This window comes from Crocuta crocuta, unplaced genomic scaffold (assembly GCF_008692635.1).
Source record: "Crocuta crocuta isolate KB4526 unplaced genomic scaffold, BGI_CrCroc_1.0 scaffold266, whole genome shotgun sequence".
Lineage (NCBI taxonomy): Eukaryota > Metazoa > Chordata > Mammalia > Carnivora > Hyaenidae > Crocuta > Crocuta crocuta.
In genome coordinates, this window is record NW_027531005.1 from 5,082,285 (window position 1) to 5,106,095 (window position 23,811).

The 23,811-nt window shown below is 40.9% G+C and overlaps 1 long non-coding RNA gene across 2 annotated transcripts in view; it reads left to right on the plus strand.

Moving 5' to 3' along the window:
• LOC144237099 (uncharacterized) overlaps positions 1–23,811 on the plus strand; it is a 165,552-nt gene that overhangs the window by 1,847 nt on the left and 139,894 nt on the right. The gene's annotated exons all lie outside the window — the stretch shown is intronic.

Below are 23,811 nucleotides of genomic sequence, written 5' to 3' on the forward strand. Positions count from 1 at the left end.
GCAGATCCCGGTGGTGCAGGGTGTCGAGGCTGCATCTGGTGGAGTTCGTGGGAGTTGATGCTCCGTGAGCCGTATTCGGACGTGGGTGTGAATCCCACCGCCCTTCGAGTTCGTCGTCGCAGCGTCTAGGCGAGCCTCGTCCCCCCTGGCGGGCGGTGGTGGGGGGAGTGGGGGCCCGGCCTGCGCTGGTTCGGTCCGGGATGGAGCAGACCTTACTGGCGTGTGTATTTTCTACGGGCACATAGAGACCTGCATGTGGTTCTTAATCCTGGCTGCAAATTATAAACGGCTTGAGAAAAGAACTCGACGCTTGGCCCAATCACAGATTAATTGACCCCAAATCCAAATAGGGCCTGGACGGTGGAGTATTTAGGGAAAAAAAAAAAACCCTCTCTATTTTCGATGCACAGTGAGGGACGAAAACTTAGCAGAAGTCGCCGGCTTGATGGCATAGATGTTTGTGAAACCATCTATCTTTAGGGAGGAAATAGTAAATATAGCTGAGATAGTTAACACGTATTGATCTGTCACTAGATGGGTCACCGTCTGCATTGTGGCTACGCAGGTGTGGATAGTTGGTCAAACATTGTCATCCCCATTGGGAAATTGAAATTCAGGAGGGGAGGTAAGAGTTGGTCAGAGATGATCCCTAATCAGTACCCGGGGAGGCTGACTCCAGACCTCAGGCTTTGGACCATTAATATGCTGCATCGGAAATAACGCTTTGACCTAAGGGCCGTGTATTTGTGTGAATAGGAATACTTAAGTGTTTGCCCATGACCCCGCGAGTTTACGTACATCTGTTTCTGTATATATTTTTTCTCTGCAAAGTTTTACTGGGATTGTTGTGGGGGAGGGGAGAATCACTTGGTGAATTTGTTAAGGCCTGAAGGCTGCAAATACTTACATGAAGTTTATCGTGAAGAGACAGGGATCCTAGTAATAAAAGGAGAGCAGATTCTATGGAAGTTTTTCTGTTCTTGTTTTGAGGCTTGACCATAGCGTTTCTAAAACGCTATGGAGAGTCGGGAATGGAAGGTGCAGATTCTTTCTAAGGATTTACATGAGCGGCCACAGAAGCCCCTTGCTTGGGTTCTTCCTAATGATCGCTCACTAGTATTGGTAGCTGTAAAGCAGGCATAGGCGTCTTATCAAGTTTTAGGGATTGGTTTTCACGTTGCTTGCATTTTGGGTTAGGAAGGTTTGTAGATCCCGTGAGGCAAGTGGGACGCAAACATGAGTGTCATGGGTCTGGCATGGAAATAATCTCTCCTTCTCCCATCATCCCCTTCCTTCTTAGCCACCAGGAGCACTTTGCTCCAGCAAAGTGGAGCAGTTGTGGCTCCTTTGCACAGCTCTGTATAGGTTGTTCCTCTGCTTCTTGAGTACCTAGTTCACGAAATTTCCCCAGGTTTCCACTCAGAAAACATTTAAAATAAATACCCTCCCTACCGCTTGCTGTGTATATACCTGTGTGGCTGAATTTATTACAGCATAGGGTATTTTTGTTTATGTGTTAGACACTGATTAAATCCAGCTTGTCAGGTGCTAACGATGATTCTTTATCCATGTATCACTGGAACACAGTAGGCACGTAAGTTTATTGTGTAGGTCTGAATTGAATTTGTGTTGCGTTATATGTGGTGTTTGCCTATGTCACCCGTCTTTATTCTTAACTGTCTTTGTTTCCTCTGCTCCTAGCTTATTAGGCTCCCAGCATACATCTTTTAACAATACGGAAGTATTGTGGACATGATCTTGTGAAAGGAACAAAACGAAGGAACGAAATGTAATCAGTTTTCACTTGTTTCCGAATTTCATTCTTAATTGGCCAACTGGACAGCATGAATTTTCTTGCCTACTTCTGTACACTGGGACAGATGCTCAACATCCTCACTTTTCAGCATGTTTAGGAGGGAAGAAAGGGCACTACATTACAGATGGACATATTTTATGTGCCATAACAGAGTATAGATGCTTAATCACGTTTCATTGCGCTGTGAGTTTTAGATTTAGTGTTACAAGGGTATTTATAGAGCAGCACTGTCTGGTCGAGCTTTCTGAGATGATAGAAATGATTTATGCCAGTATGATTATAATGACCTCAAGTAATAGCCACTGGCCAGCTGAAGAGTTTTAAGTGTGGCTGGTGTGACATAGGAACTAATTTTCTAGTTGATTTCAGTGTAAAAGCCACCACTAGCTAGTGGCAAAGATATTGGATAGCACAGCTATGAAGGATTTTTTATGGGTAAGGCTAGTACTTGACAGGTAAATGTTTAGGCTAAGGTTACTCTGCCTTTAAAAGAAAAATCTTGATTCATACCCTAGGGCCTAACTGTGCTTCTTGTTAATAGATTATAAAGTGTTTACTAGGTGATATTTTTGACCTCTGTGAGGTCTTCGTATTATAGAGCATTTGTCTTGTGTGTTCCCTGAACTTTTCTTGTAATTCATGTGATCTCCATTTTTTAGGAGCAGAGTGGAGCAATGGTGAATAATTATAATTATGAGTAGTTATAAGTCAAAGGGATTTGAGCCCTGGGCCTGTAAACTAGATGGAAGTCCCATAAGCTTAACCATGGCTTCTCTAAGATGTACTGTGAAGAGCAGGCGCTGTATTTGTCTTGCCGACCCTTGTATCCCCAGTGCCTCGTATAGTGTCTGACACGTACCGAGTGCTTATAATTATTTGTTGAAAGAATGAATGTTCAAGTAAGTGAACCCCTCTAATTTGGCTTCAGAAGGTATATTTATAGAGCTGAACGGAGCCGAGTACCAGTAACTACACCAAGTTTATGGTTCTCCAAGGAATGCAGTCTTTCCAGGGGAATTGTTCGCTCAGAGGCTTTGAGTTCTTCCCTGTGAGCTATGTGGCAGGACTTGTTACCCTTTATTGGTAACAGAAAAATAAAGTCACGAGAAGATTTGGTCAGGTCATACAGAGAGAGTTGGAAGTATAAGTAATATTGAAGTAGTTCTTTCTATTGCCTTGTGCACTTGTCCCTGATTCTTTTTTCAGAGAAATAACTCATGGCACTGACTATGTTAGTTAGAAAATTTGGTTTGTAAAGTTGAAGGTAATTATGTATGTTAATAGAGTCTGAAAAGAGCTCTGAAAATACATCTCGAATGGCATGACATTGAGAAAAGAGCTTCAACGTGAGAAACAGGAATGGAAGCATTTATTTCTTAAATCTCTAAATCTCAGTCTGTGGTAATCCTAACACCCAAGTTATAAAGTTCTCAAAGGGGATATTTAAAAATGTGAGTAGAAACAGATGTTTAGTTGTGCAGATAACCACTACTAGACTTGGAAATATTTATATACTACATACATCAAACATCTGTTCCGAACGAGAGCCCCAAGGCCCACAATTGTAGATTTCATTTCATGTGGTGGGTGCTGTGTTGGTGAGTTGATGATAGGGCCCGATATGTGGTCTAGTGCTTGTAGAAGGTGCTGCACCGGCTGCTGTCACTGCTGTGCATCATACTTCCCTTCCTCGTGGTGTGAGGTGTGGCTGCATTACAAGCCTGTCCGCATGCCTAGGACGCAGGCTAGCTTCCTACCTTTCTGCCACTATGTGCTCCACAAATGAAAACTAATGTTATACTAGGCTAAGTAAGCTATATTTGAAAATGTAAATCTATTTATTTAGAAGAAATCATAGGATACATTGCAAGATAAAACGTGAAGTGCTTTTTTGGGGGGGATGTTGGGAGGGGGAGGGAGACTTTCCCTTTTGCGATTTCTGGCCTCTTAATTGATTACTCTTTACACACTTTTGGTGTGAACCTTTTTGATGTCAGTGGTGGTGGGAGGAAGCCCCAAAACTAATAACCAGGTATCTAATAAATTTTTGCTGTTGGCTCTTCAAACCAAACCAAAGCACAACTATAACAAGACAGAACTAACCCTCTGCTATCAGCAACAAAAATTTACCCTAGCAACCAATTCAATATAAAGGACTGTGAGATTTGAGCTGTGCATAAGTCAGTAACACGAAGGTTTTTTTTTTTTAAAAGTTATTAGATGTAAATTATTCAAGACAAAAGAATTTATGTGTTTAGCCATATAGCAATAATAAAAGAATTCATACTGCAATAGATAGAGATGAATGTATTAGGCAAAAGATCCTATGGGACCACTTTGGATTCAGGTGTATAGTTGAAGAATCATTTTAGGTTTATGGAGAACTGTATTTAGTGGTGTTGGTTACTAACTTGGTATAATAATCGAGGGAAGTTACTGGTTTCGTTTCTCTCAGTGGAGTGGGTGGATCGGATCAGTGGTTCTCAGACTTGAGCGTGCCTTAGGCTCACCCAGTGCTTCTTAAACCCACATTGTTGGACTCCCACCCCGAGTTTCTGACTCAGCAGGTCTAGGGTGGGCCTCACGATCTGCAGTTTGTTCGGGTTTCCAGGAGATACTGCCGCTGGTCAGAGGACTACATTTTGAGAACCACTGGATCAGATTATCCTTGTTAAAGCTGTATAATCTTGGGTCTGTTTCTTTCCTTTTCAAGGGGCAGACACCTGTCCTTTGAATTCTGCAACATCGTGTCCTTTAAAGATTGCTGGATGGCAGACTGAGTTGTAAAAGTTTAAAATGGATTAATTTAATTTTATGAGAATTCAGATATTTTGCAACACTTTTGGATCTGTTCAAACACAGATTGGGTATTCTTACCTGGTAGTCAAGGTCTCCAGTTAAATTATACTGAAATATTTCTGAGGTTATTAAAGGACAGAACTATCTTCTTTCTTAAATCTGAATGTTGTATCAAATCTAACCAAGTGCCTTTTAATGGTCAGCTCCAGGATATGATTTGTAGCATATTACGTAATTGGGAGCTCACTAAATGAAATGGTGTTTATGAGACAGAGCTCCTTTCCTAGTTACAACTCTGTGCGTTTGGGTTCATGGTAGACGGATAGCATTAACCTGGACTTCCTCCCAAGTTAACTGCTTTTAGCGGAAGAGTCTCAGCTGCAGGAAGGGGTTGCCCGTTAGGGGATGAAGAGTAAGTTGTGACAGCATAGCCTTTCCCTGTCTTGCGGACTTGGAACAGCGGAGGCTCTGCGGTTTCTAAACGAGGAGCCTTTTGGGCTAGAAGCTGGTAGGACAGCTGTGAAGCCAGGAGATGTCTTAAAGTGGCCCTTGGAGGTCAAGTGCACTGTTCTTAACCAAAGTGTGTGTTTATTTTCATGGTGTGGGGTTCGGCAAGGGGGCAAGTAGTGAAGGGGCTTTGAGGAGGGGTTGGTACAGATCCTAAGACATTCTAACAGGTGTTACTCTGGAAATATTCCATATTAAACTAAACTCCCAGGTGCCTAGAGCCAGATGGATTCAAGGTTTGAGGTGAGTTGAAGTGAGGTTTGACAGTATGTTCTAATGTGAGTGAATTTATGAGAGAAGAACGAATAGCAGGAGTTTTTAAGGGGGAAAAATGTTATCTGAGAGCAAGGAGTAAAAAAGAAATGGGTGAGGAGTAGGGGGTGGCAGGGTAAAAATGAAAGGCCTTTAAGTTTACGTGTTCTAAAACTGTATGTGTGTACGTCAAATCTAGTTAATGGCACAGACTTCTTTGTTAGAAAATAAATTAACGAGTTTTCCTTTTCATTTCCAGTGAATGCTTCAAGATATCACCAGATGCTATTATTTGACTTCTGTCACATGCCTTTCCAGAGTTATGCCCAGGATCCATGCAGTGCTTACTTTTTTAGATTGCTTTATGATTGTTAACTTGTTTAAATCAAATTCCAGGAAGGCATACGCAGTGTTTGTTACTGGATGTGTTCTATGGATTAGGAACCAAATCATTTGTGTAGCACAGGACGCAAATCTGGGCCAAGGCCGTGAGATCTCACTGCTTTTCACGTCTGCCGGTTTTAATTGTATCTTGAAATTTTGTTTCCTAACTGCTTTTATAAAATGATTGAACCTTAAATCTTAAAGTGGAGTCAGCTTCCATATAATTGATTTTAGACTATGTTTCATGGAAAGGGCCTTAGATTTTGATTTACCATTTATTTCTTTGAAAAGGACTACATGTGATTTGCTACTTGTCATTTCTTGACTCCAATATCTGTGACAGACTCTTCGTAACTAAATCTGGGAAACTGGTTTGAATTCTTTAGACTTGATAGTTTGAGGCTGGGGTTGGCAGTTTGTATGACAGGAGTGCTGGGGGTAGCCTGTGGGCCAGTTTTCACTGGCAGTGGGAGGCTGGATGTGCCACGTTATCTCCCGCCTTACCCTTCCTCAGCATCTTTTAAAAGCCTCCTGTGCTTTAGGGAGTTAAGACACTTAGTATTTTTCTCGCATTTAATCACATTAGCACTGGGCAACATCTGTCTTTGCCCTTCCCACATCTCTTGAGTTTCCTTTCTTTCGACTTGCGTCAGTTCTGTTTCTCTCTCTGCTGGGCATGTAGCTTCTCAGGCTGACTTCTGGTTGGCCATAGCCCCCCACCTGTGGATTTCCTTCACGATCCTGCCTCCACGATCCTGCCTCCACATGCTTCCCTTCTTCCTTTTCCTGCCAGTTCTCTCTTGGGCTATGGCTGATTTTATTTAGCTTGGTGGAAAGGGTATTAAGGTAGAGTAGTGGTAATAACCATAAAGACAATTAGCGGGTATGTGCCTCTTTGGCTGCTCTGCCAAGCGCTTCCTGTTCTTCCCACTGGATTCTAGTTCCCAGTGGCTACAGAACCATGGGGGAGAATGTCCAGCCCTGTGGCAGAGACTGTTGTCTGGAAAATGAGGGCTTGCTGGGGTGAGGGGCTTCTGGCCCTAAAATGTTGTGATTGAGTTTATTCACACCCTTGCAGGAATATTTCAGCTTTTGGAAAGATACCTGTTAATCAAGACTGGGGTCTCAGCGTAGGGGGGTTGCTGCTCAGTCCCAGGATCAGGAGGTCCAGGACTCCTTATTTCAGACTGCCTGCAGTGTGGCTGGCCGCCCTTTTCCCGCAGAAGCTAGGGAGGAGCCTCAGGGCACCCTTCTCCATACTTGTGCTGTCTACATCAGAAGACCTGAACACTGAACCTGAACACTCCACTTTGGAAAGGTTGTTGACCCCGATTTGGAAGATTTTGCTGCCTCTCATCCCCACGGTGGAGACACTGGGCCTCTAAAGACCTCTTTTTCATTGATGGTTCACTAGGGGAGTTTCTGGGAACCTGCTTAATTCTTTTGTTAATTCTTGAACAGCTTATTAAAAAATGCTACCTCAGATCTTTTTCCTTGCAAAATTATACATGGTCTGTGACCTTGAGTGCCTGTTTCCTATTTCTAGGGGAATTTTTGTTAGTACTGAATCTTTCGGTAATGTTCACAACTACGCCAAGCTACTTATCTGTTCATTGTCAAGGCCACTGACAATTGTTTTGCTTTCTGCTCTCATATTGATGTATCATGCATTCATTGCATGTATTGTCCGTTTTCTAAACATCTAGATTATCTTTTTTGTTTCTTTATGTTTTCAGAGAGATTAATCATTGCCATGCTAGGAACACTTACTTAATCAGGTTTGTCTTTAGGGTTGTTGATATTCCTTCAGCTTTTCCCGTTTTTTTAGTTTTTCAAAATTGTATAATACCTAATTCTTAGAGGCTCTATCCCAAAAGAATTTGTGAGGACTCTTAGAATTTTAGGGATTATTGCCTGAGAATGCAAGTATTTGATAGCAACAAGTGAAAAGTGTTTTTAAAGTAGCTTTATTATTTTTTTAAGTTTATTTTTGAGAGAGAGCAAGTGAGCACAAGAATGCGTGTGCACACACAGGGGAGGGGCACAGAGAGAGGGAGCAAGAGAATCCCAAGCAGGCTTCCCATGTCAACAGAGAGCCCCATGCGAGCGCAGGCCTCAGTCTCCCGGCCCTGAGATCAGACCTGAGCTGAAATCAAGATTCGGATGCTCAAGCTGCTGAGCCAGCCAGGCACCCCAAGTGAAAAGTATTTTTAGATAGAATGCCATTCATAGCCTTTCTTTGGATTTTATCTTTGAAATCTGTGGTCTAGTTGATTATGCCTTTTAGTTACTTTGTGAACAGTTACTGTGGTTGCTGTGTTTAAAAAGCTTCTCCTATTTTCATGACAAAAGGTACAAGAATTTTGTTTTTCTCCCACTCTTAAAGGGTTCAAAATTAAAATTCTTTCTGCTACTAATTTAATTCTCCTGAAAGGGAACATAGGAGTTTGCTCTTTGCCATTTATATTTGTTACTACCTAACTTGCAGTTTGAACAAAGACTTTGTAGGCTTAATGAATCCATATGCTCACTGTTGAGTCAGTTCGTATCGCCTTCAGAATAGTTTTCAATAATAGCAGATCATTTGCGATTGTAAACAACAGAAATATCCCAACACCAGATTTGCTTTAAAAAGATTTTTAGAATGTTCATCTGTATAAGAAATTTCTCACCATAGCTGAAGAACATTTGCTCCCGTGTGTGGGGGTGGGGATGGTATCCTATCTTATCCTGGGCTCGTTCTGTGTCTCATGCTCCTAGCCCCTTACCCCCAGGAAGGGCCTGGCATTTTTAGAGGACATTGGCAGTGGGACCCTGAGAGTGACTGGAAACGCCCTCCTCCTTACTGTGTTTCATTCTTGGTTTTGCAGGGTACTCCGTGTTTGAAAGCACTGAAGTGGAATTGTATAAATGTACGTTACTTGCTAAAAGATCTTTTTTGGATCATTGTGCTCTCAGAGTTAAGGGATCTAGACTCTGGAAAGATTACTAATTATGAACAGGTCAGGTCCTGGGTATTACTAATGAAATCCAGTGTATTTGGGATTGCAGCACTTTCTGTGTTACTTTTCATGCTTTGGAATCTTTCTAATCCTGGACCTAGAGTCTAGGAGCAGCCCCTAGTAAGTATGTCCTTTCTGGGCAAACTTTGTGTCCAAAACCAAACCAAAGAAAACAAACAACGCTTAAAGATGTGTGGGATCCATCTGGAAGTGCTGTGTGATGCCAGCACACCATGGCCTTGGGATACTGACAAGCCATTTTTGGCCATTATTCTCTTCCTTGTTTGTTCTTTCTTCTTTCTGTGTTCTTTACTCTCTCTGCTTCATCCCGCATTTGTTTTTTTCTTTTTTCCTACTTTGGTTCTTTTCTGTTTCTTCATTTCTTCCTTTCTCCTCTCCCAATGGCTACCCAGAGCTAAATACAAGTTTTCCTTTGATAAGATTCTCTGCTGATGCAAAAGATCTCCAAAGAGTTTCATATGTTTATATAGCATATTCTGTGTTGACTGGAAAATATTATGTGAGATATATTTCATGTGAATATTCAGATTTTGTGCTAAAGGACATTCTGCCAAAATTTAACTGATAGTAATCCTGTAGATAATGAACTTCAGGATTCTTTCTGGTTATGAAATTGTTGGTAAATAGGGATGTTGTCTGAGTTAACATAATGATTTTACATTGCTTAAGCTTGGGGTAGCTGGGTGGCTCAGTCAGTTAAGTGTCCAACTTCACCTCAGGTCATGATCCCGCAGTTCATTAGTTCGAGCCCCCGTATCAGGCTTTGTGCTGACAGCTCAGAGCCTGGAGCCTGTTTCAGATTCTGTGTCTCCCTCTCTCTCTGCTCCTCTCCCACTAGTGCTCTGTCTCTCAGTCTCTCAAAAAATAAATAAATGTTCAAGGTTTTTTTTTAAATTGCTTAAGCTGTAACAAAGTTAGGTGAAAGAATGTGACAGTCAAATGGGTTGTAAATATGCAGCGACTACTTACGCCATTCTCAAGGGATCAGAGCGTTTTCCAGTTCCAGGGGCTTCACAGCTGATTGAATGCCTCTTCTTATTTTATAAATAAGGCAGCTGACTTCATTTTACACAGCTGGTTAGTGGCATAGACGACCACAGTTAGGTTTTCCATTCCACTATCCACTCCGCTTTTTTGGACAAAAGATTTAATTTATGAAATTTCGAGGTAAAATGGGCAGAGAAGCCTGAGAAGAATTTATTAGTTATGAGGTGCTTAATTTCCCTGGATCCCAGTTTTTGGATGGTTGTACTTGAACGTCCCTTCCAGAACCATGACTTGTACTCAGGTGAGAAGAATGAAAGAGACACAAGTTTTTCTTGTACATTTCCACGATTTCAATGTGTCTCTTATTTCAAGTAGATATTGTTCCTTTTTGTTTTTTGTAGGTATCATTCATTTATTTTCTTGCTGTGAATCAACTTTTCTGAAGGATATCGTGGTTGCCACTATAGTCAGGTGTCTCCAGCTTGATCTTGGTTAACTGAAGTCAACACATTTAGAGTAGGTCTCTTCTAGTTTCAAACTGGTGGAAGGGTACCATATGGGATATTCCATAGGCGGATAACTGATAGGTGCGCTAATCAAATCGTTTATAGTTTATTGCAGTGTCCGAGAGTAATGTCATGTAAGTAAGATTTAAGAGAATTCAGCTCTTCTAATTTGTAGAGTTGCTGTAGTTGAGATTGTGGAACAGGTTTTTCCATTCTTAGTAGGATAACCTGTCATTGTTTGTGTCAGAGAGAAGACAGCTGTGACAGTCTGGAAGGAGAGGAAAGCTGAGGGGAGTTGAAAGCCTTGGAGAGAAAGATGAGGAGGCTTGGGTGTGACAGTGAGCTCTGAGCCCTTTCCCTCATTGCTTAGTAGTTAACCGTGCTCTGCTTTGCCTAAAGAAACCCCTTCTTTCAATTAAACGCATGCTTTGGACCACCTCTCCTGTGCATCACATTAGCTGGGTGATGGGGGAAATTACAAAAGAACTGTCCAAGATGGCTTCTTCCTCTAGGTGTTACCCTCCAGCTGGGTCTCTGACGCACAGGCCATGAAAGGAGTGGGTGAACGTCTGAGCACCCCGAGGAGTGGTGGAGGCAGGAGAGAGAAAGGAGGCGGAGGGCAGCGGTAGGGAAGGACCTGGCCAGCCCCACAGCTGCAGCAGCCAGACGCCCTGGTAGTTAAGGACAGCTAGAGAACTGATGCTCTCCTGCGAGAGAGTGCGGGGATGCTGTCGGACTAGGTAAGGACACAGGCTTGGCAGTTGGGACATCACCCTTGCGTGTTTTAAAGTGGCAAATGAGAGGACTCTGTGAAAGTACCAGAGCCCTTTTACCCCAAATTTTTATTTTGAAAGCTTGAAACCTTTAGAAAAACAGTGCCATAAATATGCATATATCCTTGTAGGTGAAACAGTTGTTAACATTTTGCTGTGCTGTCCTTCATGCTCACTGTATGTGTGTGTTTTGAATCAAATGTGGTAAGTATATTTATAATATTCTGTTTCACCACTTGAATATAAGTTTCAGATACCATGACATTTCACCTCTAAATACCTGCTAAAGGGGACTTTCTTCTAATAATAACTAATAACCACACTACAGTGATCACACCTAAGAAGTTTAGCACTGATGTAATAACATGGTCAAATGTATAGAAAATACTTAAATATGGGAGTGGAATGTGTATTTATTATTGTTTATAAAATCAGGAAGACTTGTCTGGTATAGTGTGTGTTGAATGAATTGGTGGGACAAGAGACTAGATCCGCATAAACTGGTTTGTACGTATTTAAAAAGTCATGTAGTCATAAAAACAGAAAGAGGAGGCTCATTATATTTTGATATATTATATTCTTGAATATTTTCATGATACAACCTTAAGGAAGAATAAGGCATGGGAGAATGTAAAAAGGAGAATTTATAGGGGCCTCTGTCAGTTAAGTGTCTGGCTTTTGATTTCTGCTCAGGTCATGATCCTAGGGTTGTGGGATCGAGCCCCGCATTGGACTCTGTGCTAAGTGTGGAGCCTGCTTGGGATTTTCTCTCTCATGCATGTGCATGTGTGCACGCGCGCTCTCTCTCTCTGTGTGTGTGTAAAATAAAAAAATGAGAAATAAAAAACAAAAAGAATTTATAAATAGTTGCACACACACATAGACATACAATATCTCTGGAACAATAGGAATGGACCACAACATCCATGCCTTGAAGAGGAGGGGGACAGGGAAATGTTTCCCTCAATATCCGTTTTTTACTTTTGAAGTTTGAATTGTTTGGAATACAAAAGTAAGTAGTAAATGGGCAAGCTAGACTTACATGTCGATAATACTATTAGCTTGGTAGTGTATTGGATAATACTTCTCTTTATGTCCAGGAGAAATTTGGAGAATGAGACTTGAAGCAAAGAAGGTGGAGGAAAATTTTTATCTTTTCAGTTTTGAAGGGAATTTTGCTATTTGTGCCATTTAATGGAAGAGCGTGTTTCATGATGCAAGAAGGTATTTTTCAGGAGCTGCTGGTGTAGAGAAGAGGAACTTGGGTAGGTCAGTCTTGATATCCAGGAAGTCTGGGAATTTCACAGAGGAGAGCATGAAGGAAGAGGTAATACTTTCCTCCTCCAAGAATAAAGAACAGGAAGTATTTTATTTCCGTAGAAAAGCACAGAAGGTGACATAATGGGACTCAGAATTTACGTTGCATACGTATGTGCTATCTTCGATGATCAAAGAGAAGTGTGTTTAAAAAGGCACTAAGAGAAGATGAGTGTTTAGGAATAACGTCTTTTTTCTTTAAAGACAGATTCTTGGGTTTTACTGCAGATTGTATGAAGGTTAACAACCTTTTTGAGTAAATTTCAGAAATCTATTTTATTAGTAAATTATTTCCATTTGATAGCAATTTGATTATTTCATGTGATGACGATTTTTATATAATTGTATAGTCAATTTGTGTGATATTTATCTTTAAAAAATAACTTCTTTCACGGTGTTTTGAAATATGTTGCATGAAAGGTTAAAATTAATTTTGGAGTTAACTCAACCACAGTTTATTTTCTGTTGTATGATTAACACGAAGTTATTGATTGGTACTTAGTGCCTTTTTCTTTTGAAGGCCAGTGTTTATTAATCAGTGAGTGTTGAATTGCTCCCAGTGTCCATTAGGCATCCTGTGGTTAATAGAGACAGATAGCCTGCTCTTGATAGATGCTTCTGGAAAGTTAACTTGTCAACAGTGGTAGGTGAGTTCCTGTCAGGGAGCGAAGCTGCCGATTGCTGGGACAAGCCTTTAAGAGGAAAGGAACTCCAGGCTGTTGAATCAGGCACCTAGGGCATGACTTTGCAGATGAAAAAGTCTGATTTTCCCCGGTAGAGTTGATGGGGATTGTGAGATAGAATGAAGCCTGCGAAGCAAGCTTACAGGAGACTGAATTTCCCTGTGTTAATTTGCAGTAGGAGATGCCAGCTGTAAACCTGTTGAAAGGATAACATTTGGATCATAACTTTACTTGGTGAACGTAGAAAGAAGATGGGGGCAAATTGGATATTTTCAATTTGATACTTCATCAAGTCATGAGAATTTGATAGAGGACTTTTCATTTATTTTTTACCCCAGGGGCTATTCTGCTTAGAAACTGGGGCCTGAGGTCCCTGGGTGGCTCAGTTGGTTGAGTGTCTGGCTCTGGATTTTGGCTTAGGTTATGACTCCAGGGTTGTGGGATCCAGTCCTGCTTTGGACCCTATGCTCGCTTAAGATACCCCCTCCCCCACTTCAGCACCTGGGTGGCTCAGATTCTAGATACCAGGTTGTGATCTCTCCGTTCTGGGTTGGAGCCATGTGTCACCTGGGGTTCTCTCTCCCTCTCTTTCTCCCTCCCCTGGCTTAGGTGTGCACGTGTGTGCACCCTCGCGCATGCGCTCTCTCTCAAACATAAATAAACTTAAAAAAAAAAAAAAGATTCTCTGTCTCCCTCTGCCCCTAGCACATGTGCACGTGCTTGCTTGTGCTGTCTCTCTCTTCACAAATAAACAACAACAACAAACCCAAAACAAAACTGGAGCCTAAAATTAGTTTCTTGGGGCACCTGGGTGGCTCAGTCGGTTGCGCGTCAGACTTCGGCTCAGGGTCATGATCTTACAGCTTGTGGGTTAGAGCCCCGCGTTGGGCTCTGTGCTGACAGCCAGCTCACAGCCTGGAGCTTGTTTCAGATTCTCAGTCTCCCTCTCTCTCTGACCCTCTCCTGCTCACGCTGTCTCTCTCTCAGAAATAAATAAAACATAAAACAAAATTTAAAATTAGAGTTTCTTTACTATAGTGTGGTGCTGGATAAACAGGATGAATTCTTCTCTGGTTCCCTTTGTAATCAGATACCAAAGGCCCTGTAGACTTATGCCAGGTACATTACAATACAGTGGGGACCTGATAATAATAATACTAGTGCTTAGCATGTGTTGGGCATTTTGCTAAAGTATTTTTCTTCTACTCCATTAATCCCATAATAGTCGTAGGAAATAGGTACTATTATTATTCCCACTTTATAGAAGAGAAAATCAAAGTTTAGTAAAGCTTAGGGGTTAGAGCCCAAGTTCCCAGCCAGGTGGCCTGAGTCTAGAGAAGCTTATGATCTTAGCCACATGTGGTAGAATTTCTTTTGCACATTTCAGCTTCTTTCTAGTTGTGTTTTCCTTAGGATATAGCGTGGTCATTTTGAGACCCCTTGTCTCTCAAATGAACACGTAGGAAATGTAGTTAGTGTTAAAATATTTAAGCACTAAACTCTTAGGGTAGTTTTTTTTTTTTTTAAGATTGCTGATCTTAATCTATGAAAATTCTTTAAAAACATTTTTTTTTAATGTTTTATTTATTTCTGAGGGAGAGACAGAGACAGCGTGAGCAGGGGAGGGTCAGAGAGAGAGAGGGAGATACAGAATCTGAAACAGGCTCTAGGCTCTGAGCTAGCTGTCAGCACAGAGCCCGACGCAGGGCTCGAACCCACTAACCAAGAGATCATGACCTGAGCCGAAGTCTCAGCTTAACCGACTGAGCCACCCAGGCACCCTTATGATAATTCTGAGTAGTTTCATTTGGAGGATGGACCATTAGAAATTTTAAAGGTTTCAAAACCCCCCAAAGATAATGCAAAGATCAGCTATTTTTAGTTCACCTGGTAACATTTGGTGCATATTTTCTTGTTCTCTATATTTATGTATGTATATGTGTGTTACATATATATTTTTTTGAGTCATTTGGGATGTTGCATATTGCATGGCCCTTTATCTCTAAATATTTCAGTGGCCATTTCCTAAGAATAGAGATTTTTGGTTATATACAGTTAGCTTATAAATTTATATCATTAAAATGGTTTCATCTAATCTGCTATAAATATTGTGATTTTATCAGTTGTCCTAATAAGGTCCTTTTTAAAATATATTTTCCTAAATGTTATTTATTTTGAGAGAGAAAATGGAGGAGGGTCAGAGAGAGAGAAAGAGAGAGATAATCTCAAACAGGCTTCATGCTGACAGGGCCAGTGTAAACTCATGAATTATGAGATCATTACTTCAGCCCAAATCAGATGTGAAACTAACTGAGCCACCCAGGCACCTCCTAATAAGGTCCTTTATAACATTTTCCCCCCTGTGGTAGGAGATCCTGTCAAGGGTTACATAGCATATTTAGTGGTCATATCTGTATCCTTTAATCTGGAATATTTCTACAGTTTTTCTGTCTTTTATCAGATTGACATTTTTGAAGAATATAATCATGCCTGTCCTTTTTTTTAATAATAGAAAATTTTCATTTTGTGTTTGTCTGATATTTCCTTATCTTTAGAATCAAGTTATACATTGTGGGCCAGAACTTACCTTTCCTCCTCCTTAAAAACTTTATTCTTTTTAAAAATCAAGAAATTAATACTCATATGATAATAATATCTAAGTACAGACCTTAGTCAGATTATATCAGTTATTCCCAAAATGTCTTTATGGTAAGAAAATACCAGATCATATGTTACATCTAGACTTATTTTATCTAGAACAGTTTCTCTGACTTTCATGGCATTGACATTTTTGAAGAGTATTAACCAATTATTTCTAGAGTGTTCTTCAATTTTGGTTTGTTTGAAACTTCCTCTTGGTTACAGTCGGATTTTGCACTTGGCAGAAATGCTGCACAAGGGAGATTGTGTTTTTCTCAGTGCGTCATATTTGGAGTCACACGATGTCTGTCTGTCCCACTGCTGGTGATACTAATTTTGATTATTTGATTAAAGTTTGGTCTGCCAGTTTTGCCCAGTGTAAAGCTACTCTTCCCCTCTTTACAGACAATAACTATCTTGTGGAGTGATGTTTTTAGTTAATGTTCTAATTTCTCCTCAAACTTTGACTCATAGGCTTTAGAATCCTTGGGTGATTCTTGCCTCAATTGGTTATTCTTATGATGCCCAATAGTGATTTGAAATGCCATCATTCCCTCTTCATTTATTTATTGGTTTTCTTCCACATAGAAGAGTGTTCTCCTAACTCTTATATGTTTACTTATATTGGTGTTGACTCAGGGATTTTTTACTGTATTCTAACTTTATTTTCCTTACTTTATTTTGATGCTCAAATTGTTCTGGATTTGGCCAGTGGGAGACCCTCCAAGCTGACTCCTATGTCCTTTTGACACATCCTTGTCATATTTGGGCACATCCTTACTTTCTGGCACAGGATAGTCCTATGTACTTTCTCCATGTCAGCCCTGGAAGTCGCCATTTCTCCATTCTTCTGTATGAGAAGGCCTATTTCTCCAAAGCAGAAGTGTTTCGTTTTTGCCAATATGATGGGTGAAAAATAGCAACTCAATGTAGTTTTAACTTCTGTTTCTTTTATGAATGAAATTGGACGTCTTTTCCTGTATATGTATGTGAGTAAACATGTTTTTTGCCCACTTTTTTGCCAAATTACTACTATTTAGTTCTTCAATTTCAGGAGTTCTTTATAAATTATGAATATTAGCTCTTTATCTGTGATGTGTTGCAAATCTTTTCTCTCCTTTTTATTTATTGTCTTTGGTTAATGATGTTTTTTCTTGTCATGCAGATTTTATTAAACATTTTTGTGTAATCACATTATCAGTCTTTTCTTGTACTCTTCCTGATTTTGAGTCATAGTTAACAAGTTTTTCCTTATATCAGCGTTAGAGAAGATTCACCATTTTTTTCCCCTCTGGTACTTGGATAGCTTTATTGTTTTACATTTAGATCCCTGATTCATTTGGAGTCTATTCTTGTGCGTGGTATGAAGTATGGATCTAATTTTATCTTTTTCCAGATGGCTAACCAATTGTTTTAACCATTTATTAAAAAGTTAGTTTTTGCCCTAGTGATTTTTAGATGCTCTCTTTATCATACACAATACTAAAGTACCATCTGAACTTGGATCTGTTTTTGACTTTCTGTTTTAACCACACTGGTGTCTGTCTACTCATGGGTCAGCAGCACACTTTTGATTATAGAGTCTTCAGAGTATAATTTAATGTCTGTAAGGACTAGTCCTCTCCTCTAGCATTTTAGTGTTTTCCTGACTGTTCTTGAATGTGTATTTTTAATACGAGGTTCAATATCAATCGTTAGCTTTGTTTAAAAGAATTATTGGTATATTTGTTGCATTAAATTTATAAGTTTATAGCAACTTGACATTCTTGATACTTGCGCTCCATGCCAAAATAAGAAATGTCTTCCTGTGTGCGAGAATTCATTTGTGCCCTTTTAGAAATGTTTTAAAGTTTTTCCTCAGGTGGGTTTTACACTTTTGTTGTTAAATTTATTCTTAAATATTTTATTTCTCTGTGAAACTTGGTTTTTTTCACTTAGTATATCATGCAGATCTGAACAGTCATGTGAGTACATGTAGACTTACCTTGTTTTTTAAAAATGAATCCATGGTAGTATACTGTACCCTAATTTCATTTAATTGTTTTCTCTGTTGATGTATTTTATGTTGCCTCTGATTTTTTCCTACTATAAACAATGTTGTGGAGAATATCTTTCTATGTATTTTTGCTCACTTGTGTTACTATATCTGTAAAATAGATTCCTAGAAATGGAATTGCTCATTCTTTGGCCACATAGAATTTTTTTTGTAATATATTCTACCAAATTATCCTCTCAAATTATTTGACTTAAAAAAAATCTTATTTTTGAGAGAGAGAGTACGCAAGCAGAGGAGGGGAAAGGAGGCAAAGTGGACAGAGGATCTGAAGCAGGCTTCACACACTGACCGAGGTTAGCCCGATGTGGGGCTAGAACTCACGAACCATGAGATCATGACCTGAGCTTAAGTCGGACACTCAATTGTCTGAGCCACCCAGGTGCCCCTATTTGACATTTCTAAGTCAAGTAAACTTTTATTGTATATGTCAGTTGTTAAAGGACATTCAGAACTTTTTTTTAAAGAAGCCCCATAAAGGTTAATTCTAAACAAAAAGTTCTATTCTAGGTATGTATTAATGTGGGGAATATAAAGATAGCAAAGCTATGATTTCTACCTTAAATAACTCAAGAGTTTTGGAGATCAGATGTATGTTTATTTGTACGCATTAAAAATAGAAACATACCTTTGGTAGGTGGACTTTTAGTTAAGCCTAAAATGAAGTGTTGAATTGAGTTTAGTAGAGAGAATCAGGGACATTTCATGTGGGCATAGCTCAGGCTAAGGTAGAAGCAAGATCTTTCCATGTCCTGTGAGGTTAGTGAAATCCCTGGTGTCAGACTGAAGCAGTACTCAGTAGGGGTGGTCTGTGGAAGGCCTTGAGTGACCAGGGTTTAGATTTGATCCACTCAGCAGTAGAGGCCTCCTGAATTAGTAATCTATTGCCGTGTAACAAATTACCCTAACGTTAGTGGCTTAGGACACCAGTAAACATTTATTACCTCTTACAGTTTCTATGCATCTGGAATTTGGGAGCGAGAAGCACTCTTAGAAGCGAGCCAGTAAGTTCAGCCCACATTCAGGGGGAGGAGGGCTAAGTTGCATGTTTTAAGGAGAGGAGTGTCAAAGAATCAGAGAACACACTTTGAAACCACCATACTGTGTTGTGAAGAAGAGGGGTGATGGTATGATTTTGAAATTGAAAAAGACCATCATATCTAGCAGAAGATTAATCTGGTGGCAGTGTGAAAGATGAAGAAAGGGAGGAATGGTAGATGGAGTGAAGGAATCCAGTGGGAAGGTGCTGACGAGGAAGGAGAGGTGGGACACCTCTGAGGGACAAGCAGAATGGGGACACAGGAAGATGGGAGTCGAGGTGGCCCCAGGGCTTTCAGGTCTGCATAAGGATCCCATGCACTTACTGGAAAGAGAAGCCAGGTTTAAGAGGGTACTTGTTTGGTTTTAGACACTCAAGGGGAAATAGCGAAGCAGTTGAGAATTGCTAGAACCAGGCTTATGATGAGATGTCCAACCAAAGAGTGGAGAGTTCATATCTGTCACCCCAGAAGTGATGGTTAAATTTCTCAAGGGAGTACGCAGAGAGGCCAGAGTGCCGGGACCAAGCTCCGGGGCAGCGGTGGATCAGATGATGGTCCACAAGACAGGCTGGGCCTGCCACGTGAGAGAGAGAGGGGGGCCAGCTGTGTTCGTGGGAGCACGGAGAAAAGTGGAGGTGCAAGAGCTTCAGGTGTTGCAGATCTGAAGAGAATGATGTTTGAAATGAATGCATTTGCCTGTGGGATTATTAGAGGTGACAGCAGTTTAAGTGGAGTAGAACAATTTTGGAAATTGAATTATAACATTTAATTCGATGATTAACTTTTTAAAAAGTGCTCGAGGTAGGAGGATGAGTGGCTGGCTTGCCTGCACATTCTGAGATCTCCCATCCTTCCTGCCTGCCTTTAGCACCACCAAGCCTCCCTGGAGTGGTTCTTCCCTCCAGTGCTTGGACTGAGGGATGGAGCAGGATTTTACCTTCCTTGTTGCCAGAGACTCTTTTGGCTGTAAGTGAAGTCAGCTTACTCTACAATTCTTCTACTTCACCTGCTGCTTTGAACTGTTCTCACCTGTGCTCTTCCCCCTCCCCCTTTCTTGCCCACCCTTTTCCTTCCCCTGGTTTGTATGACTTCTGAGATCAGGTCCCAGACTTGGGATCACCCCCTTTTCCTCTCCCTTGCTCCCCAACATGGAGAGTGATTCTGCTTCTCATATTTTGTTAACTGAACTTGTAGGCAGCCAGTTAATGCATACCAGATAGGATTAAAATTAGTAACTGACAAATGGCAGTACTAAATTGAAAACGATTTTGTGTTCTTTGATATTATGTATTTGTACACATACATGTACAGTTTTGAAATTAGTAAAGTACTTGTCAGTAAAATGGAACAAGGGGCACCTGGATGGCTCAGTCGGTTAAGTGTCTGACTTTGGCTCAGGCCATGATTTCGCGGTTCGTGGGTTCGAGCCCTGCATTGGATTCTGTGGGTTCCAGCCCTCTGTTGGTCTTTTTGCTGACAACTCGGAACCTGGAACCTGTTTCAGATTCTGTGTCTCCCTGCCTCCTTCTGCTCCTCCCCTGCTCACACTGTGTCTGTCTCTTAAAAATAAACATACATTAAAAAAATTAAAAAATAAATAAAATGGAACAAAAACATGAAAATATTCTTAAAATCACTTTGTGTGACATAGTATATTTCAAGATTTCTATAAGGATTTGAGATTAATGGACCAGGAAATTGTGTAGTGAAATACTGACAAAGCCAGAAAAAAGTCAATTTGAGTTTTCTCCACTATATGATATGATTATTATTTTAATTTTTTTCTAATAGAATTATTTTTCTTTTAAGAAAAATTTTTGGAGTTGCCTGGGTGGCTCAGTCGGTTAAGTGCCTAACTCTTGGCTCAGGTCCCGATCTCACGGCCACATTGGGCTCCATCTGTGGTGAGCATGCACCTGCTTACAATTCTCTTTCTCTCCTCAACCCCATCCCTCTCCCTGCTTGTGCTCTCACTTTCTCTCTCTCAAAAACAAAAAAGAAAAGAAAAACTTTGGTTTCACTGAAGACTTCAAGAAACTCAACAGAAAAGCTATCCTAACCATCGTCCCAAATTAAAGAGAAGACCTTTGTTGGGGGGGGAAAAGCTATTATTGGTAAATTTTTTATAAGCAAAAAAGACAGGATTATTCTCAGTCACATCATCTGTGAATAAATAGGGGGGCACTGAATGATGTAGTCTGACTCTGCAGAATGCATAAAAGGTGAGCATTGGAGAACTAGAAAGGTAGGAGTGAGGGGACTCTGAGAGACGTTGGTGTGGGCAGCACAGGTGACAAGGGGCAGTCGAAGGAGGCATGGACAGAGAAGCACTGCCATGAAGGTTCTTTTGTGAAAAATTTTTTTTAAGATTTTATTTTTAGGTAATCTCTATACCCACTGTGGAGTGCGAACCTACAACCCTGAGATCAAGAGTCATACGCTCCACCAACTGAGCCAGCCGGGTGCTCCTCATGAATTTTTTTTATTACACATAGTAAGCTTTCCTGTGTGCTAGGTGTGAGAGAGAGGGACAGGGGAAAAAAAAAAAGAGTGAGAAGGGGGTGTCAGGAGAGCAAAGATAGTTTTATTTGTCCTCACAATTAAAGGTCTGGATTTATTTGCAAAGATAAGGTCATGACTTTTACTACTTGCACTTGGACAGCTGTCAAAAAGTTAATGTGGTTAATTGATTTAGTTTCCTCTTCCTGTCTTCCACATGTCCTGTCCCCTCCTCTTTCCCTTATCTTTGAGACTCATTTCAGGTGCCATCAGCTTCCTTCAATGGCTGCCTCCATTCCCAGTGCCCAGTACTTGTTGGGCTAAATGTCTTCTCCATGCCCCTTCTCCAGAATGTCTTGGGAATCGCTCCATCACTGGACTTTTAGAGCATGTTATATGAATATCTGTTTTGTGTTTGTTTTCTTAACTAGACTGAGTTCCTTAGTGGGAGGGGTCAAGTCTCATTCATCTGTATATCTTCACATCTAATAAAAGTTGAATGAACAAGTGAATAATTTTCTCATGCCTTGTAGTAGACACACTCCCCACCATCTGTCAGTGTGGCAGTGACGTCATTGATCTTTGATGGTTGGGAGATCCATGACCACAGAGATAGACCACTTGAGCCTTAAAAAAAATCAGGGTGGACTGAGAATAAGTAAGGTGGAGTTTCTGACTTAGAGGTACCCCACTGAGAAATTTTCAGGGATGGCTGGGGGCAGGAAACAATTTAGGCATTGCTGTGTGGGTGTCCCTGGAGAGGCCTCATATGCAGGCCGCTCTGGCAGCGTGTCATTAATTCAGCCTGGGGAGGTCCTGGGAAGACTGGCATTTGACTTGATTCTTTGAGTATGTGGTTGCTCACCCAGTGGAAAAGGAGGAGCATGCGCTAGGCTGTAAAGGTATGAGGATCATCTTCCAAGAAGTTCAGAAGAAGTTTGAGGTTCCCGGGAGTTGGGGAATGGGAATATGGCAGGAAGTGAGATCAGAGGAGCCACATGTGTAATGATAACATAACTTTACTATGTCTTTACTCTCTTGGCTGTGGGGAGCCGTTGAAGATTTTAAAATCAGAGGAATGGCACCAATTCAAGTTAAAAAAATTTTTTTTAATGTTTTATTTATTTCTGAGAGAGAGAGAGAGGCAGCATGAGCAGGGGAGGGTCAGAGAGAGGAGGAGACACAGAATCGGAAGCAGGCTCCAGGCTCTGAGCTAGCTGTCTGCACAGAGCCCGATGCAGGGCTCGAACCCACAAGCTGTGAGATCATGACCTGAGCCAAAGTCGCAGGCTTAACTGACTGAGCCATCAGTTCATGTTTTAGAAAAATGCCTAAAGAAAAAAAAATGCCTGGCAGCAGTGTGAACATTGGATGGAAGGGAAGAACCAAAGTGACTACATCGGTTAGGAAACAGGTGCAAGAGTCCAGGGGTGTGGGATGAAGGGCCTGGGTTATGGCATTGTAGTGGAGGTGTGGAGAGAAGGCAGTGAATGTGTGGTGTATGACGTGGGGAGTAAGATTTATGAGACCTGTTGACTGGAGCTAGGTGCATGGAAGAATAGACAGTGGTTGTAGATTTTTTAATCCTCTAGCCACTGGCTGGGAAAGGAGAAAGAAAGCATTGGGGTTGGTTTTGGACATTTGAGGATGGGATATCCAAATGGTGATAACTAGCAGACCATTAGGAATGGTCTTCCAAGTTGAGGTGCAGAAGATACAGAGTGTGGAGTCATGTGCATGGAAGGGTGTGATTACAAAGGGAGAGCTAGCAGAGCAGTGAGGGAAGACCAAGCAAAGGACCCAGGACACCGCAGCATTTAAGGGCGTACTCAGGGGAAGACCATAGAAGAACAGATTCAAAAAAGCAAGTACTCAACATCAGATGCCACCAAGAGGTCAAGCTGGGATGAGAAGTAAAATGAGGCCATTGGCTTTGACCAAATCAGAAGCGCTCGGTGAAAGAAAAATTGTAATGCTGTCATTAGAAACTTCATTCCAGTGACTTAAGTGCAGTAGGTGTTAAAGGGTAGAGAAAATGAATATAGACCACCTTTTAAAAAAAACAATTAAAAAATTGAAGTTTGATTCCAGATAAAGGGTAGAGGGAAGATCCTTAGTGTAAGGTAGTGTAAGTGTAGTGCAGTCTGAACGTGTGTCTACATGCTTGGAACAGCCACTGTAGGAATGGAGAAAGAGCTGACCAGGACAGGTCAGGGCATGTTGCCCAGCAATGAGGGCTTGGCTGAAGTGGAAAGCAAGTTATTCTACCAAATGGTAGCATTACCTGACTTTTTGCCCATTAGTAGTCTTTATCCTGAGAGTTGGAATGAGTAAACTACTACATGTTTATTTTACTAAGTTACTGTTTTTTCAAAATAATTTATTGTAAGGTTTTTTTGTAAAGATTTCTTAAAAAGTTTGCTTATTTTGAGAGAGCGCACTCGTGAATGTGCAAGCATGGGAGGGATGGAGAGAGAGAGGGAGAGAGCGCATCCCAAGCAGGCTCCACGCTGACAGCAAGGCTCAAACTCG